This window comes from Sminthopsis crassicaudata, chromosome 4 (assembly GCF_048593235.1).
Source record: "Sminthopsis crassicaudata isolate SCR6 chromosome 4, ASM4859323v1, whole genome shotgun sequence".
Lineage (NCBI taxonomy): Eukaryota > Metazoa > Chordata > Mammalia > Dasyuromorphia > Dasyuridae > Sminthopsis > Sminthopsis crassicaudata.
In genome coordinates, this window is record NC_133620.1 from 274,811,530 (window position 1) to 274,829,973 (window position 18,444).

The window sequence follows — 18,444 nt, forward strand, 5'->3', positions numbered from 1 at the left end:
CTTATAACAGAGAAAAGATTTCAGTAAAACTAACCAACATATCAACCAAGTTCAATATTATATTAAATATTCCTCTGTCATAATCTCTCATCTCTGCAAAGAAGAGGTAGAGATGGTCTTTCTCATATCTCTTCTTTGTGGGCCAAGCCTGGTCAGTATGATTATATAGTACTTAGTTTAGATTACTTTATTGTTGCTTTTTTTCTGTTTATGTTATTGTAATCATAGTTTAGAGTTTTCTTGGTGCTCTTTAATTCACACCAGTTCATATTTGTCTTCCCATAATTCTCTGTATTCTCCGTAGTCATCATTTCCATTACGTTCATGAACTTCAATTTGTTTCAACCAGTTCCCAATCTACTGGCACCTCCTTTGTTTACTTACTTTGTTTCCAGTTCTTAGCTACTGCAAAAAATGATGCTACAAATATATTTGTGTATATAAGAACCTATCAAGCAATTTTTATGTAAAAATTTTTACACAAAAATTTATATAAAATGATTTTGTATTTTCTATTTATTTATTTAGAAAATTTTAGATGTAACTGAAAAACAGTTTAATAACAATATATGAGGATAAAATCCCTGGATTGCAAAAGGCTACGTGTGAGCAACTGCCCCTTTCCATATATTCTGTATATTTGTTATGATTCTTTAACATTAACAATAGTCATAGACTCTAAGGGTTGAAAGGGAACTTGGATACCATTTAGTCTTACCTGACTCAATGCAGGTCTCCTGTACAATATCCCTAAGATAGAGTTTTCCAGCTGCTATTTGAATATTTTTGGATGGGGAGGTATCCCGTTCCATCATTTAGCAGCTTTAATTGTTAGGATATTTTCCCTTAAGTAGAACCAGTATCTACCCCTCAACATTTTCCACTCAGAGCTTTCAGTTTTGTTCTTTGGAGCCAAGCAGAACAGGGCTGGTCTCTTTTTCAAATTAGAGTGCTTCAAATATGTGAAGAAAAGAATCACGCCCCTTCTAATTTTTAGGGAATAATTAAAATGAAAGAATAGGACTGACTGGTAACTGAATGGCCTTGTTCTTTTGTTTCCATCTATTTTGGGCCCTATGGGATAGGGCTGAGGTGAGAATGGATTCAGGAAGGTCTGGAATTAGTATAGAGGGAAAAGGAGGAGATACAGGTAGGATAGATGAAGTTAATTTTTTTTAAAGTTTTGTTAAAAAGGAATCAAGGGTATGTGCCTCTATTTTTCAAAAGCAAATAGAAATTATTTTTACACTGTAAAAAAACATACATTGTAGTTTTTGGATTATTTATACATGCATACTGTATCCATTAGTGAAGAAAATTAGAAATGAGACAGTAGCCTTTCCTTTATGTAGCCCATCATCCCCAGAGGGTTGGGACCAGATTTGGGACACATGGTCTTGCTCTCTAGAGTGCAAACTGTCTAAATTACACATAATGGGTTCATTCAGTATGCATATATTAAAAACCTACCATGTGCCAGGCAGTTGCTGCAGAGTCAGAGAGAAAAATCAGTTTCTGTCCTCAAGGAGCTTGCATTCTATTTAGGAAAGTAGCACTACATAAATAAATAAACATAAAATATAGAATCATAGATCTAGAGCTGGAAGGGACCTTAGAGATCATCTATTGCGATATCCTCCTTTTTAGTTCAGGAAACTGAGACTTTAAGAAGTTAAATTACTTACTCAAGGTCAGATATGTAGGAAGTAGGATCATAGAATTAGAGGCTACTGAATCCAACCCATTCATTTTACAAATGAACAATATGGGCCTAGAGAAGTTACTTGATTTGGAGAGGCATTCTGGCATAAAGATTGGAGAACTGAATTTTGGAGTTGGGAAGATTCATAAACCCTCACTAGCTCAGGCCGTTTCCTCATCAGTAAAATAGGGAAAATAATTATGCATATCTTATGAGCTTGCTTTGAGGACCAAAACAAGATATTTGTAAGGTTCTTTGCAGTCCTTAAAAGACTTCATAAACATTATTACTATCATTGCCACCACCACCACCACCCCCATCATCATCTCCACCACTTCCACCATCATCAGAACCATGGCTACCTCCACTACTGTTATAATCACCACCATCACAATCACAATCATTATCATCATCACTATCATTGGGTCAATGTCACACAGTATGCAATTAAGGTTAGATTTGAACCCAGATCCTCTGATACCAAAATTATTGTTTTTTCCATTGCATGTTGCTTCCTCTATACAGATAAGCAAAGCAAAATATATTCAATATCTCTACTGAGTTAGGGGAATCTGTAGTCAATAGGACTAATGCTTCTACAAGAAGTGTTTGCCTCTTTACTTATTAGCATACCTGTTAAGGTGGGGAAAATTAGAAACTAAGGATGCTATATCTTCAGGGAGTTTCCAAAATTATGTTATTACTGGCCATGGACAATGGCTAGAAGTGGTCCTTTGACATTAGGAGACCCCTTTGATATTTGGAGCATCATTGTGCTTTGATACCATTCCCATTCAAACCTCTGTTTTTTTCTGGCTATTTTTATTCCTGTACCTAGGCACTTTTCTCTCCCCTATTTTCTCCTCTATCCTCTCCTCATGTTGCCAGTCTTTTTTTACCTCTCTCCAGCTGTTAACCTTTGGACACTACAGAATCTGTGACTGAGTTTCCTCTTATATTTCCTCCCAATGCTTCCTCAGGTTTAAAGTCATTCACTCACAGAGGAGAGTTGTTGAGAGAGGGACATCCCTAACCTATATAGAGCTAGGCCTGAACTCAAAGCCCCAGAGAGTGGAGTCCAGATTTGATAAGGATTTAAGGACAGCACTGTTTCTTCTATTCTGTGAAAAGATCAGATAGTTCTTTCTTCTGGTAACCCTGTGGACCATGTTCACATGGTCTTCAAAGTTTCAGTCTAGGGTATGAAGGTGTCTAGATACTAGGATCATTGTAGCAAATTGCTCCCTGTTTTCCACCCCAGATTCAGAATTCAGCAAGACACCTCAGTTAAGCACACCATCTGTTTTCACTTAACAGACAGAGCTTCAGTTCAGTGAAGGTACAGAGTGCTTAGCCCTGGATCTTCCTACGATGAATGGAGATAACAGAGACTCACTCTCACCTTCTTCCTTCAATATGTGACTGGGAAGGATCTAATGCTCTGACCTGTCTAATCAGTCACTGAAGCAGGATGGATTTGGGCTTGATCTAAATAAACACTTCTGTGGTTGGTGATTCAGATAAGAAGCAATGTTCCTCATTGTTGATGTCAGGTATTCTTCCTGGACATTTTGAAGATAAAATTTCATCTTTTGTATGTTTTATGAAAATGAGGATACATCTGCTTATATGCAATGAGTGATGATGGGAAAAGAAGTTTACAGGGATTAGTTAGACTGGTGAGTAACAATTAAACAATTCATTCATTTAGCCATTCAAGAAGAATAGAGTGAATTGACAATTAATCTTTCAAATGTGTTGTCTCACTCTGAGATACCATTATACACCTGTCAGATTGGTTAAGATGATAGGAAAAGATAATGACAAATGTTGAAGGGATGTGGGAAAACTGGGACACTGATGCATTGTTGGTGGAGTTGTGAATGGATCCAACCATTCTGGAGAGCAATTTGAAACTATGCCCAAAGGGCTATCAAACTGTGCATACCCTTTGATCCAGCAGTGTCTCTACTAGGCTTATATCTTAAAGGAGGGAAAGCGACCCACATGTGCAAAAATGTTTATGGTGGCCCTTTTTGTAGTGGCTAGAAACTGGTAATTGAGTGGATGTCCATCAATTGGAGAATGGCTGAATAAATTATGGTATACGAATATCATGGAATATTATTGTTCTGTAAAAAACAATCCGCAGGATGACTTCAGAGAGGCCTGGAGAGACTTACATGAACTGATGTTAAGTGAAATGAACAGAACCAGGAGATCATTGCACATGGCAACAAGATTATATGATGATTAATTCCGATGGACGGGGTTCTTTCCAACAATAAGATGATTCAGATCAGTTCCAATAATCTTGTGATGAAGAGAGCCCTCTATATCCAGAGAGAAAACTGGGAACTGAGTGTGGAACACAACACAGCATTTTCAGTCTTTTTGTTGTTGTTTGCTTATATTTTGTTTTCTTATTCAGTTTTTTCCTTCTTGATCCAATTTTTCTTGTGCAGGAAAATAACTGTACAAATATGTATACATATATTGGATTTGAGATCTATTTTAACATATTTAACATGTATTGGATTGCCTGCCATCTAGGGGAGAGGGTGGGAGAAAGGAGGGAAAAATTTGGAATACAAGGTTTTGCAATGGTCAATGTTGAAAAATTACCCATAAATACGTTTTGTAAATAAACAACTTTAATGAAAAAAAAAAGCAAAACAAAACAAAACAACAAAACAAAAAACCAAGTGTGTTGTCTTCCTCAGTAGAATATGAACTTTTGCTTTTCTATCTATATACCTAGTGTTTTGCCTATAGTAAGTACTTAATGTTTCATTCATTCATTCATGTCTGAAATAGAAGAGACCTTAGAAAACAGACTGTTAGAATAGAGAACATAAAATATCAAAAATGGAAGGAAACTTAGGGATATAGAATGTTAAAACACAGAATAGAGAATGTTAAGCTAGGAAGAGATGTTAGAACATACAATATTCAAAGGACCAAGCATGTCAGAGTTGCAAAGGCTTCAGATTATCAAGCCTAATTCTCATTTTACAGATCTCATGGTTCAAGGTAATACAAATAGCCAATGACAGAAGTGAGACTAGAATCCAAGTTTTCTAGTCTTCCAAGCTGATGTTCTTTTGACCTTCTATGTTTTAATGCTCTTGGGACTTTCTAGGTCATGTGAGGCATTAAAAATCATCTTGATTATGGTCTAGAGAATTATATAATTCAAAATGGTATAAATATCCATTGAGTGATATAGACAATTAGTACTAACAGAGGTGGGCTTATGTAGTCATGGAAAGCTTCATGGAAGAGTTGAGACTTAAGATGAGCCTTGAAAGATTAATCTGCTCAAGTTCTGACTACTTTATAGTTTTAATTAGCCACTTATACTTGGAACTGGATTCTGGTATGTTTGGTGATAGCAGCAATAGTAGTAGTGATGATAAGAGATACTTAATTCTTCAAATGGATCTTGGGTCTCACAATTTTGGAATACTTTCCAACCATCTTCACTTATATATTCTGTGCGAATTGTGCCCATGTTCTTTAATAAAATTGCCATAGGAGATCCATGAGAAGTCTTCCTTTCCCCATCATCGCTTCCAATATCATGAAGGTGTCAGTGGAGTCCACCTGTCATCCTTTTCTCTCACTACACAAATAGCTCATCTTTTCCTATCATACAATTCCTTTACAACATCCTTTATTCCTTTCTTCTTTAGAAGTTGTCATTAATTAGGTATTTTAGCTTGATCATATTTGCCATCTATCTTTTCATTGACCTCTATGTGATACTCTTATTTAGTTCTTCAAAGGCAGTTTTTCCATTTAAATGTTGATATTAAAGGGAAAATGTTAGCATTGAAAATATAGGCCTTTGATTTCACTGGAAGCTTGGGGTCAGTAAAAGAACTTTGCAGTTTCCCAAGAGCAACTCTAGTCACTCTCTGCCCTCATTTTCAACTCTGGCTCCAGCTCATTGTCCATCTGTACTCTCTGTTCCAGATATACATACTGTTGGACTAGCATTTATAACATGTCCATCAAAATGTATGTTGAAATCTGGGCGATAGACAGCCTTCATCTATTTGGTCTTTCCTGTCCAGATGAATAGGCAAAATTCTTTGGAGTGATTACAGATATCTTCCAGGAGGCTCTACAATGTTGTGGGGTTTGATGCAATCAACACAGTGTCATCTGCCAACAGCATCTGGACAACAATCCATAGGGAATCTCTCCTCAAGCTAGACTCTGCACAGATCTCCTCCATCTCAGTGAATACTTTTGGCAAGAATATATCTTCCTGTTTTATGCCTTCCCTGATGTTTATTTTGAAAAAGCCATTGAATAGGGTTGTTTCGATAGTTACATCTTCCAGAGAATACTGAATAATCTTGAGGTATGGGTAGGAGACACCTCAGTGTAAAAGAGACTATAAGGTAGCATTTTAAAAACCAGATGTCATGGTGGATAGAGTGCTAGACTTGGAGTCAAGAAGATCTGAGTTCAAATTTGGCCTCACACGCTGAGCAAATCATTTAACATCTGTTTTCTCAGTTTCCTCATCTGTAAAATAGAGATAATAATAGCACCCATCTCCCGGGATTGTTCTCAAGATAAAATGAAATGATATTTGTAAAGTACTTTGTAAACCTTAAAATGTTAACATAACTGCTAACTTGATGTTGATGATGATAATGTTTTACTGCATCCAATGCTTTTTTTGTAACCAATAAACAATAAGCAAAATGGTGTCTTATATTCTTATACCTTTCAGTTAATCTTGTGAAAGCCTATTTGATCTTTAACAATTTTCTCATTAAGGATGTGCTGAGTTCATATGTAGATGATCTTCTCACAGATTTTGAATAGATGGGAGAGTAGGTATATAGGTCAGTAGTTGGAGATAACTCTCTTAGTGACTTTTGGGGAAGGATGTTAATAAGGTTCTAGATTCCCCCCATATCTATCTTCCTCTTTGACACCTTTTATATTGGTTTCTCAGTACCCTTCCAATCATTTCCCAAATTTTATTCTCTTTTCTATTTCTTCTATAAGCATCTCAGGGACAGTGATGTTAGCATCTAAATGTGGTAGTTCCACCATCCTTGTGGTTTTTTTTAAATAGTTAAAATGCTTTTTCTTTTTTCAAATCCTCCCCCCAATTTTTCTTTGGAAATATAAAAGTAATGCTCTTTCCCTTTTCATCTTTGAATGCCCTTTGGATGACTTTGCTTAGTTGGATATCTTGCCAACTTTTCTTTAAGCTGGTTTTACCCTCCACTGCTTCTATCTGCTTTATAAGACTATGCTGCTCATAATTGTCCATCACTCTTCATTGTAAGAATTTTCAGGAGAATTTATATTCTAACCTAATGTTGCCTTTGGCAGCCTCTCTGTTAGGCAAGTAATACAAATATTTGTTGAAAAATACTTTCTGGGTTCTTTTGGTCTCCTTGTTGTGGCAATTAATTTATGTTGGTTTAACTTCTGAATGAAAATATTATAGCTAGTGTCAATGTCATTTTTGTTGTCCATTTCCCATTTTTTATTTTCAATAACTTGTTAAATAATTTGGAGTTTGATTTTTATTTGTGAATCACATAGATTTCTCATTTTCTTTCTTCTTTTTTATTACAAGTTATGGTCTTAACTATGATGATTTGATGATCTGACTGTGTGTAGACAGCTTACTCAGACATAATGCTCACATCAGTATCTTTTTCTGTCCATTAATATGTAGTCAGTTTCTTTCTTTGTGCTTTCATTTGGTCTTTGCCATATCCAGTCTTTGCAACTTACTTTTTTTTTCTGAAAAAAAAAAGTGTTCATGATACAGAGACATGAGACTTCTGTATAATGTATAAATTTTTAGCCTTTTTCACTTTCTCCTGAACCATAATTTCCCATCTGGTTTTCCTCATCTTCACCTTTTCTCACCTTTGCATTGTATCAGTGTGTATATTTATATACCACATGTGTATATTGATGCATCAAGTATCAGTGTGTATTTTTATTTGATTTGGAGGGTCCTATCAAGTTCCTCATACAATATCTTTTCTACTTTGTCCTCAGAAACTGATGATAAACTGCAATTATTTTAAAATACTTATCATTGGTACGTGCGCTACGTGATAATCAAATGTCCCATGAAATAATGTTTCTTGTTGCCTCTGAGCATATGATAAAACTTCTGCCAATTCCTTTCTTTGCCTCTCCAAGGAGTATCTGTTAGCCATCCTCCCATTTAACTTTGACTTCCTTCCTTCTTTCTTTCTTTTTTTTTTGTTCACTATTTCTCACGTAACAAGGTTTTTTAAAATTAATTTTCTCATCCCACTAACTCCTTCCCCTCCCCCATTCCTTTACCTTACCATGAACAAAGTAAAAAAGCAACACAAAAATAACCAAATAAAAAGAAATTCCTCAATATGTAGCTTTGTATTTTGGCAAAATATACTCCCTACATTAACCTTGTCTGAAAATGTCTATCTGTTTTTGCATTTTAAGTTCATCACCTCTCTCCGGGAGGTGAATGTTATATTTCATCTTCAGTTTTTTGTACTCATTTTTCATCATTACGTTGGCAAGAGTTCTAAAGTATTTCAAAATTGATTTTCTCTATGATGTTATCATTATATAAATTATTTATTGTATTCTGCTTTTGTTCATAGAGTTTTACCCAATTCCTTGGCCATTCATTATGGCCCAGTTATGAGATATTACCTATACATATTACAATTTGTTTAGCTACTCATTCCCCATTAGAAGGACAACCCCTTGGATTCCAACTTTTGGCCAATACAAAAAGCTGCTGTGAACATTTTTGTACATATAAATCCTTTCCTTCTTTTTTGATTTCTTTGGGGATACTGGCAACTTCTTTTTTTTCTTCTTTTTGGGTTATGGACCCCTTTGACAATCTGATAAATAAAGCCTATGGCCCCTTTCTCAGAATAATGTTTTTAAATACATAAAATAAAATGCATAGGATTTCAAAGGAAATCAATTAAAAAGAAGCTAATTACATTGGCACACAATTATCAAAATATAAAAAGACAAATTTGTACCCTTCTAACACAAAGAACCCTTAATTATTAGCAAGAATATTAAGATGGATATGATTCTAGCTGGTTGTAGTATATTTTTTAGGTAATTTAATCATTTAAACAAGCACATTCATTCATTCATTCATTTATTTTTGCTTGTGTTTTCTTTTTCTTTTTTCTTTTATTAAAGCTTTTATTTACAAAGCGTATGCATGGGTAATTTTTCCAACATTGACCTTTGCATAACCTTTTGTTGCAAATTTTCCCCTTCTTTTCCCTCCCCCTCCTCCATCTGGCAGGTAGTCCAATACATGTTAAATATGTTGAAATATATGTTAGATCCAATATGTGTATATATATTTATTCACTTATCTGGTTATGCAAGAAAAATCAGATCAAGAAGGAAGAAAAAAAAACTAAGGAAAAAATGCAAGCAAATAACAACAGAAAAGAGTGAGAATACTATGTTGTGGTCCATCTTCTGTTCCCATGGTTCTCTCTCTTTGGTGTAGATGGCTCTCTTCATCACTGCACAAGTGGAACTGGTTTGCATCATCTCATTATTGAAGAGAGCCATGTCCATCAGAATTGATCATCATATAGTCTTGTTCATGCCATGTATAATGATCTCCTAATCCTGCTTGTTTCATTTAGCATCAGTTCATGTAGGTCTCTCAAAGCTTCTCTGAAATCATCCTGCTGGTTATTTCTTATAGAATAATAATATTCCATAGCATTCATATACCATAATTTATTCAGCCATTCTCCAATTGATGGGAATCCATTCAATTTCCAGCTTCTAGCTACTACAAAGAGGGCTGTCACAAACATTTTTGCACACATAGGTCCCTTTCCCTTCTTTAAGATCTCTTTGTGATATAAGCCCAGTAAAAACACTGTGGGGTCAAAGGATATGCACAGTTTGATAACTCTTTGAGCATAGTTCTAAACTGTTCTCCAGAATGGAATAGTTTTTGGGCATAATTCCAGATTGCTCTCCAGAATGGTTGGATTCTTTCACAACTCCACCAACAATGTAGTTGTATATACTATGCCACTGTCTAACAAAATGGAGAATCAACACTTTCTCAGACCTGTCTGAGTAAACACAATGATCAGGAACACACATTACCTCAAACTGAGAATTTTTTAAACTGTCTGATTAGATTTTGGTCTGGGTATATTTTTCAGAAAGATTTGAAAGAAACACTGGTTGATTTCTAGGTGAGTAAGTAGAAAAAAAGGGGGAAAGCCGTGGTCCTAAAACAATTAGTTACTAACTACAAGCTATAAATACTAATTTCTCATATCCTATAACAAAATAGCCATTAATTGGTCATGGTGTAAGGATCTTACATTTTGTGTACTAACAATCAAATTAAAGTTTATTGATGACCTAAAACAATTTGATTCTTATCATTTTCTATTTCCTTTTCAGGTATTCTACCACCACCACTGTAGAAATTATTGTTGATGATTGTAGCAGTGGAGTTATAGGACCTAGGATTATTTCATGTTTTTTTTTTCCCATAAGTTGCTATAACAAAAAAAAATCCTAAAACAACAATCCAAGTCATCATCAGGTGGACAGTCTATTGGTGATGTACTTCATTATTAGCTGGGTTGGTCCTAGGAAAACAGACATTGTCTGTTACCAAGGCCATAATTGAAGCTTTTCCAACATGGTAGAACCTGCCCAAGCTTGTCCTCTGTTGGCATAGCATAGCCTTTGAGAACTCAGGGTCATCTTTCTACTGTGATGAGACATTGTCGAACATTTTGTAGAGGTGGGGGAGGACTAATATTCTTTTTAATACTAGAGTAATGGTTCTTAACTTTTCTATGTCATGGAGCCCTTGAGCTCTTTGGTGAACCTTCTTAGAATAATGTTTTTAAATGCATAAAATAAGATACACAAAGAAAACATTAAATTTATCAAAATTGTTTTACATTTACCAAAAATTTAAAAAAAATTTCATGGATACTGGGCTAAGAATCCCTGGAACTAAAGAAAAAGAACTAGATCATAGAGTAAATCAAGGCCACTTGATAAAAATATACCAGCTAATAACAGCCTATGTTTCTCTATAGGATTACAAAGTTATCTCCTTCTAACAACACTGTGAGGTAGGTAGAGCTAGTATTTTTATTTCCAGTGTACAGGTGAAGGAACTGAATCTCAGAGGCTTCCATGACTATCACAGACTAAGTGACACTACAGCCATAATGCCAATATCAGAGGCAGGAATCTAAACCTGAATTTCTCAGTTCCATATCATGTGTTCTTTCCTTAACACCTTGATTCCTCAAGTAAGGGAGAAGGAAAAAAAAGGGGGGGGGAAGTCTGTGAGAAGACTAAGGAAAGAATGATTGTTCAGGTTATCCAATGGCCAGAGTCCAGTCTGCTTTTGCCTTGAAGGTAGAATTTAGAGAACCAGACAGAAAACAAACGAAAACAAAACAAAACTGAAACTCATCCTGTTTCATCAGGGTCCAGGGGAATAAAGTAAGAGAATTCTGAGGTTAGATTGGGTTAGAAGCAAGGGTGGAACTAGAAAAGGAAGCCAGACTTCTTAGAGAGCTGGGAGGGGTCAGAGTCTGGGAAGGAAATGAGACAAAGGGATCTCTAAGTAAGATGTTTCTCCTAAGCCAGACAAGGCTAGGCTCTGTAACTATGCTGTGTACCTGTAATTTACTCACCTGTATATAGTTTGTACCCTTGTGTGAGGACACAAGTAGTAGTTTGATGTACTTGCTATAACTAGTCTCATTACAGTGGGAAGGGTGTGGAGAGGACCGAGGGCAGGTGCTATGGTTCAGGGAGGGTTAGTCTTCCCTAAAAAAAAAAAAAAAAAAAAAAAAAAAAAGGCTTTTAAGTCCTTGAGTGTGCTGTATATGGATGTATATATGTATATACCCACAGCATATGTATATACATACATATACAAACATGTGGAGCAACTAGGTTATCTAGTTGATAGAATGCAGGGCTAGAAAGACTAATCTTCCTGTGTTCAAATATGACCTCAGACATGAACTAGTTATGTGACTCTGGGTAAGGCACTGTCTGTCTCAATTTCCTCCTCTTTAAAATGAGCTAGAGAAGGAAATGGCAAAACCATTTCAGTCTCTTTACCCCCCCCCCCCCAAAAAAAGCAAAAAACAAACAATAAAAACAAATGAGATCACAAAGAGTCAGATGAGACTAAAAAATGTGTGTTATTTGTGTGTATATACATACACATGCACAGGCTTCTGCCATCATACAAAGCCCCTGATTTTCCCACCTGGGAATTTCTGTCAGAATTTCTGTTTTTATAGATGTGTATGTACACATGCATGCATGCATGCATGCATACATATCACTAGGTATACACATTACTGTGCACGTACATATGCCATATTTGAGGATTTAAGGATTTATACACATACATATGTGCTGCAACTAGTTCCATTATAGTGGGAAAGGTGTGAAAGGATTAAAGACAGATGCTATAGTTCAGTGAGGGGTTAGTCTCCTCTCACCTCCTTTTAAAAAGAGTCCTTTAATCTCATAGTATAGTATGTGTGTATAGTATGCATATATATGTATATGCAGCATATATAAATATACACATACCTATACATAAACATAACATAATATACATATACACATAGATGTCTGCTTGTGTGAATACATATACAACTTGTATGTGCTGTGTATAAATGTCTATGTGTGTATGCATGTCTGAATGTATACATGCAGGCAGAAAACCCTTATCAGGAATACACATTGGATGATTACAGTGGTCTTCGGGAGAGAGAAGATCAGAAACAATGAGAAAGCCAGTAGGTTAGAGATAGCCAAAGGATGTACCATTAAAAGCCTCCAGTGCCATCCTAACCCTCACTTTCACTTTTCCTTATTACATCAACCACTTTAGTACTTGCTTTCCTTCTTCCCCATGTTTCTTTCAGTCCCATGCCATCCCCTCATGCCATCTGGTTTTGGAGCATCCCCTTTCTCTGCAGGCTCATCCCAGGGAGGAGTGGGTGTTGGGAGTGGGGTTATTACAGGACACAGCTGACTGCCTGAGGTTCAGAATCAAGGAGGCCCAGCTGTCAGCTGGAATCCATCAGAAGTCAACTCAAATCCTGGCAGCCTGGGGGAGGAGGAAAGGGAGGGTGGTGTGGGGTAGGAGGAGCTGGCTAATTAGAAAATTGTCTTCTTCCCCCTCCCTCAGACCCTTTCAAACTTTTCCTTAACCCTTCCTGTGCTCGTCAATGACTAGTTCTTCCAGATTTGTTCATTACTGTTTCACCTGGAGTTTAAGAGAATTGCTTCTAAGTTGATGGGGGAGACAGAGGTTCTTCCCTCAAAGAGTGAAGGAGAAGCTCCAAGTCTGGGGAGGGGCTATCTCGACTAGATAGGGGATCCCAGCTTCAAAAACAAATAGCCAAGTTGAGGAGGAATGTTCCTTTGGGGCTCCTGGGAGGGATAGGATAGGCAAGTCTTAGTGGGCCAGATGTACCTTAACAAGTGGTTGTGTTTTTTCCCTTCAGTAAAAGGTAAGCTCTTAATGGGCAAATGACTGCTCCATTTTTGTTTTATATCTCTAGAAATAAAGTTTCTTAAGTTGGAATCTATGAATTTATTTTTTCAGTTTTTGATAGCGGTAGTTCAATATATTTGGTTTACTTGGTAATCTTATGTATTTTCCTGTATTCATTTTTAAAAGATTATTGTGAAAGGGGGTCTTATAGGCTTCATCAGATTGCCCAAGAGGTCCATGATACAAAAATCCAGGATTAAGAACCTAAGCTGGAGAGCCTCGAACAATGTTGTACACAGTAGATGCTTAATGCATGTTTTGAATCAGCCTGATTAAGAGGTCTGTCTCTATGAATATGAAAGCCTTAAAAAGCCAGGTTCTCCTTTCAGAGAAGACTAGTAAATATTAAGGCCTCCCCACATTAGACCAAAACATGATATATTAGCAAGGAATAAACAACTATTATGAAAAATATTACAAATGATCAGATACTGATATGCTAACAACCTTCACTACTACCCCAACCTCCTAGTCTCTTCTGTCTGACTATAAATAGACAATTGGCACGAGGGGTTGAGTTTACAGGACAATCTACTTGGATCTTTCTGAAGGGGCTTCACAGCTCATCTGATCGGGAGGGGGAGCAGGGCAGGAGCAGTGAAGTAGAGTTAAAAGAATACTGGATTTGTTTCAGAGAATTAACCTGAATTTGAATCCAGTTTTTGCTACTAAATTTAATACTTAGGCCAAGCCAGTCAACCTCTGTGAGGTTCATTTCCTCTAATGACAAATAAGGGTAAGGGGAGGTAGCTGGATGCTCTAAGGTACCTTCCAGTTTTAAATATATAATCCTATGATAGGGTTATCCTTGTGGTGTGATCCTTGGAATGTGTGTGTTGGAAAGGAAAAAAGAGAGGAGGAGAGGAGAGGAAAGAGATAGAGAGACAGACAGAGACACAAACAGACAGACAGAGACAGAGATACACACAGAGAGACAGAGAGAGGTATATATGCTCATGAACAATGGAAATTGCCCTTCAGCCATCTCCCCCTTCCGTTTTTTATTCTTAAAGGAGAAAAATTTGTTCTCTTCATCTAGATTTTTGGAAAGATGTAAATGCCCTATCACCACCCAAGAAAATAAAGAATTTTCTGAGAAGGAACTGTGTTGAAGTCTCTCCTGGGAGAAATAGAATGGAGCCCCACATAATTTTGGGCAAGTAAAGATTTCTCTGGGAATCAGTTTCTTTTTCTATATAAGGAAATAGTTGGATTAAATGAATTCAAAGTCAGTGATGAAGTTTTTAAAGAAATGGCCTGGACCAGGAAGGAGACAGGCAGCTAGGAGGGGGAGCAGATGGAAGATGGGGCTTGGAGTCAGGAAGACTCATCTTCCTGAGTTCAAATCTGGCTCAGATTTGTGGGACCTTGGGCAAATCACTTAACTCTGCTTCTACTGGACTTGCTCCCAGAGTCTTTTTCTTTATATTCATTAACCCTTATAGCATCTCAAGGTAACATGGTATCTCATCATGATGGATCAATAACTAGACCACAATTTTGCAAGTTTTACTCCCTCATGAGCCTTAGACAATCGATTTGTTGATAGGAACTCAGAGAAGATGGTGAGTCCCAAAATCTTCTGGCTTCATCTTACTAAATAGGTTTACTTTTTCTTATAAGCTATATGACTTTGGGGCCATTCATTTAGCCTCTCGGGGCTTCAGTCTCAAATGGAAGTTTTGACTGGATGCTCTTTAAGTTCTTTTTCAACTCTAATTCTAAGCTCTAATTATTTTTTTTTTTCTGAGACCTCTGAGCATCCATTATATTTAAAGTAACTGTATCATATTTAATATCAGCAGCTCATTCTTGGCCCTAATGAGAAATCTGTAATTTCCCTTTCATCTCCTTAACCCAACTGGGAGGCAAATTAGGGTTAAAATATAGCTTTATTAGAGAAATAATAGAAAGCATATTTGGTACAAAGTTTAGGGGAAGAGTTACAAAAGGCATAAAGTTTTTAGTTACAAATCCTTGGCTTAATCCTGCTACTTTTTGGGGAGGATTTACCCCACTCTTCAAATTTTTAACTTTTTCTCATCCATTTCCAAATATCTCTAAGTGGGTTACATTGTCTCTACCTGTCAATTACTTGGAAACAAAATGTTCTTAAAGGCTAAGGATCCCAAACCCCTTTTCTCAGGGTCACTTTGCAGATCAAAAGATGTGTTTGACTTCCAGATTCACCTTGAAAATCCACATCAAAGCCCCAGTGTGATACACAATAGCCATTGAAGAATGATTTTTTTTTTTTTTTTAAAGAAGTTCAAACTAGTCTTTGGTGGAACCATACTAGTATTGGAAGCTCTGGCTACAGAGGCCATTTAGAAAACCCATGTATTTTTGCTGCTGCTTAACACCTCTTGTAATTCACCATCACCATCACTATCATCCTTATTATCTACTATTTTCTTCTTGTTCTTATTCTTTCCCTTCTTTCTTCTTGCTATTCTTTTTGTTCTTTCTCTTCTTTCTTTTTTTTTGTTCTCTTTGTTCTTCCTTGTTCTTCTCTTCTTCAAAATCATCTTCATCATCACTTCCACATCACCATCAATCATGATGATGATGATAAAAACTCACATTTACTTGTTGACAGTAGTGCTTAATAAATTTTATTGATTGATTAATGCAGTAACTTAAGGTCTAAAAAACAATTTCCTTACAACTGATAAGGTAGGTACACCATCATCACCAACAATCATTATCATCACCAATACTGTCATCACCATTACCTTTAACATGTCACTGGGATTTTATTGGTGATTTTAGAAAATGGATTTAAATCTTTTCATATTCTTCAAACTCCTTTCTAAGTCATAGGGATCATGTGTCCGCAGCTCCAAAGGTCTACCACTAGATGCCAGTGTAATTCATTTTGATAGAAATGTTTCTGCAGTTCGATTATTATTTTTAAGAAACCAAAGGAGCCCCTCAATTTACAGCTCCTTTTTTCAAATTAAACTTTTTCTTCCTTTTATCTGTCTTCTTCCCCCAATCAAGAAAAAAATCTTTTTACAAATATATATAATCAAGCAAAAAAAAAAAAAAAAATACCACATTGGCTATGTCTGAAATATATCTCATCCGGTACTCTTGAGTCCGTCACCTCTCTTTCAGGGACTGGGTAGAATGGTTCATTGTGAGGCCTTTAGAATCATGGTTGGTTGATGGATCAATCAGGATTCCTAAATCTTTTAAAGTTATTTGTCTTTATAAGAGTGTTATGATTGTATACATTGTTCTCTTAGTTCTATTCATTTCACTTTCAATCAGTTCATAAAAGTCTTCCCAGGTTTCTCTGAAACCAGCCCCTTAATTTCTTACAGAATAATAGTATTCTCTTTCAAGCACACATCATAACTTGTTCAGCCATTGCCCTGATGATTAGCTCTTCCTTATTTTCCAGTAATTTGCCATCACAAACAGAATTGTTTATGTATAAATGTTTTTTATACATATGGATCCTTTTTCTTTCTTTGATCTCTTTAGAGTATAATCTTAGTAATGGTATCTCTGGCTCAAAATCTATGCACAATTTAATAATTTTGGAAACACAGTTCCAACTTTACACAACCTTTTCTTTAAAAAAAGTTTGTTAAAACTTGTTTAAAGAAATTAAGATATACTTAACTGGCAATTATAATTAAACTTTAGGAGAAAATCCCCTTTTGGAATAAGAGCACAAAAGAACAAAAGATATACACTTTTTCAACTCACATTTCTTTACTTATAATATTTGTAGTTTTCAAATTTATTCTGCATTTTTGATATTAATGTTCTTTCAAATAACTTTCATTTTTTATTTGACTTTAAAGTTTCTAGCCTTACCAGCCCCCATAGCTCTTTCATTAGTAGAGCCATAGTAATCTTATTTGTTGGAGGTTATGAGAATTAATAGAAATAGTAGATAACATTTATTAGTTGCTTAAAGTTTACATGTGTTAACTTATTTCACCTCACAACCTTGTGAGTTAGGTGCTATTATCAGCCAAGATTCACACAATCACACAGCTAGTAAATGTCTAGGCAGAATTTGCTCTGAGGTCTTCTGACTCATCTAGCTCTCTATCCCCTATTTCACCTAGTTGATCACTCTAATTATGTACTTTTGTTATCTATAATCAGCTGTACTCACCTATTTTGGATATTAAAACTGCATACTTGTCTCTGCAGTTATTATGACCTAAATGAATTAACACAAAGCAATAAAAGTTATTTAGTGAGAGGCAGTATAATAAACTTAAGGCTATGATTCAAATTCTGTCATACACAAGCTGCGTTTGACCTTTGTCCTGACCTTCTTAGTTATCTGACTGTATTCTGTCAATCAAGGATACTCCAGTATCTTTGCCAAGAAAACCCAAAATAGGATCACAAAGTTAGAAACAAACAACTTAAGAACAACAAACATATCCACACCTACTCTGCAGGTTAGATTGTGAAAGAGTTATTACTCAGAAAACTTAAGCTCAGAGAGACAAAAAATCTTGTCTGTGATCATAAGACTAAACTTGGAACTGGAAAAGACCTCAAAGGTCACCAAAAATTCCTTTCCGCTTCTCTAGAGGAGGCAGCATGATATAGTAAAAAGAGTACCAGCTCCTATATCAGAGTATCTGGGTTCAAATCTTGCTTTGGGGACTTAACTGTGTGGCTGTTGTAAGTAATTTAACCTTTCTGGTACTTCATTTCCTCACCTGAAAAATGAAGGGGTAGGAATAAAGTTCATTCTAGGTCTGTAATCTATGTCCTTTTGGTATGATCTTTGAAGTTTGGGAGCTGGAAATTTAAGGGATATTCTGTAGCTAATAAGTCATGTATCCAATAAGTGTGAGAACTAAAGTTAGAGTCTGTCTTCTAACGAAAGACCAGTGCTCTGACAGAGCACATTATACCACAACTTTACTTTAATGATCTCTGTGATCTCTTTGAGATCAACACATCAGTGGTTTTTTATGATTATCTATTTTTAATCTCTACCCAATTTTGGGCTTGATTCTGGGGTTTAGGATAATCATGACCACATATTGAAGCTACCTAATCACTGATCTCTTCCCCCTGTTTGAAGCTATCAAATAAGTTTACTTTGTAGAGACCACAAACTGTTCATCAAATAGGCTTTTTG